Source organism: Leptonychotes weddellii, chromosome 5, assembly GCF_054177405.1.
Source record: "Leptonychotes weddellii isolate Sample4059 chromosome 5, ASM5417740v2, whole genome shotgun sequence".
Lineage (NCBI taxonomy): Eukaryota > Metazoa > Chordata > Mammalia > Carnivora > Phocidae > Leptonychotes > Leptonychotes weddellii.
In genome coordinates this window covers 59,257,518-59,259,535 of record NC_138373.1, presented here as the reverse complement: position 1 = coordinate 59,259,535, position 2,018 = coordinate 59,257,518, and the positions used below count along the sequence as shown (strand labels likewise).

General features: G+C 38.9%; 1 pseudogene; it reads left to right on the top strand.

The window, feature by feature from the left end:
• The first annotated feature begins 607 nt into the window (after nt 1–607).
• Nucleotides 608–1,222, top strand: LOC102737899 (large ribosomal subunit protein eL42-like; annotated as a pseudogene).
• The last annotated feature ends 796 nt before the right edge of the window (nt 1,223–2,018 follow it).

The window sequence follows — 2,018 nt, the reverse complement described above, 5'->3', positions numbered from 1 at the left end:
ACAACTGCATGTAAATTTAAAACCACTTACACTGAGTGCAAGAAGCCAGACACACAAAAGAAAGCCTAGTATACCATTCCTTTTATCTAAAGTCACAAAAACAGACCAAACTAACCTATATTCAAAGAAATCAAAATAGTAGTTAAAATGGGGTGGTGACATTACATGAAAAAGGGAACTGTCTAGGGTGACAAAAAAGTTCTAAATCTTGATCTATGGTGGTGGTTACGAGGCAGTATACATACGTATAATGACATGGAGCTTTAGTCTTGAGATTTGTTCACTTCACTATATTTTAAATTTACCTCAGTGAAGTGTTATAAAAGATGTTTGATACTGATGGTCACATGATTATATAGAGAGAATTCTCAAATGTTCTCCTTTGTTTGCCCACTACTGGATTTAAATCAACAAGTACATGTAAATGCCTAAAATTTGGAGTTTTAAGCTCCCTCCCTGGCAGGAAATTAGGCACCTAAAGCAGTTCCTTAACTCTGTCATATATTAGGGGCAGAAGCCAGATCTGTAAGCTCTTCACTTATTACTAAGAACAGCCTTGGGGGCAAGGGAACCCGGACTTTCACAGACCTCTTTAGGGCACTTTCCTTCACCTTCATTGGAATACTATGTATCAAAATCAGTCAAAGCGTAGGCAATCCAAAACGAATATGTTTCCTTTTTGGGTTACAGGCACAAGAAGCATGCTTAGCTAAATGTTGAATTTTAAGCCAGAAAACAAGAAGAAACAAAAAACTCAAATCTCCAGTAAGAGGTGTATGAATTACTTTTTTAGGCTTTCCATGCCGATAGCGTTCTCACAAACATGGTGAACATTCCTAACACCCGCCGGACTTTCTGCAAGAAGTGTGGCAAGCACCAGCCCCACAAAGTGACACAGTACAAGAAAAGCAAAGATTCTCTTTATGCCCAGGGAAAGCGGCGTTATGACAGGAAGCAGAGAGGCTACGGTGGGCAGACTAAGCCGATTTTCCGGAAAAAGGCTAAAACTACAAAGAAGATTGTGCTGAGGCTTGAATGTGTTGAGCCCAATAGCAGATCTTAGAGAATGCTGGCTATTAAGAGATGCAAGCATTTTGAACTGGGAGGAGATAAGAAGAGAAAGGGCCAAGTGATCCAGTTCTAAGCTTCATATTTTGTTAATATTACGAAGACAATAAAATCTTGAGGTTATGTTCACTTCAAAAAAAAAAGTATATGAATTACTTTTTTAGTTTTACGAAACAAAAAAAAAGTCTTAAATCTCAATTAAAAAAGAAATCAAAGCCATACTTCATTATTAGTATGCAAAATCTAGAAAACGGTACAATAAGAGAGCATTCGTCATCATCTTGGCAATTAAATAGCTTCCTTTCACCGTCTCAACACATAGCTCCATACAAGAGTTTATTAACTTAAGGGGCTAAGTTCACATTAATAAAGCTTAACTGCCCTTGGCCAATTGAACAGCAAATCTATAAAACATGCAGCTGCTTTTGGGTATATAGATATATTGATATATCAATCTATCAATAGATCGATAGATTGAGATAGATAGATAGGCATTATCTACCTATAGATAACATAGTTATATGCACATACATAATTATTGACAGTTTTTTCCTCAATGCTTCTGTTGCTTCAACCAGAATGCATCACCGGCATGCGTCATTAGTGGGTAAATACCTACTGATAAAAGTGTTTCCATTCACATGTGCAGTGTTTCTTAGGCTGAAGAAAATTGAAATCACACCCGAACATCAGCCTTGTAAATGCAAGCACCCTTCTGAAACTGAGCGGCCCACATCCCTAACCTTAAACCGTTAAGTCAGCTCAAGTCGAGGGTCCCCGCCAACAAAGAGAGAGGCTGTCAAAGAAATATCAACCGTTTAATCCCTGCTCCGGTGCATTCGTACCTCCCGTTTTGCTTCATGATTCCACCTTCAGCCACTTCAAGCCGGACCCTGGGACCAGATCGCTCTGGCAACTGGGGAATGCCCTCTGCTCATGTAAGATGACCA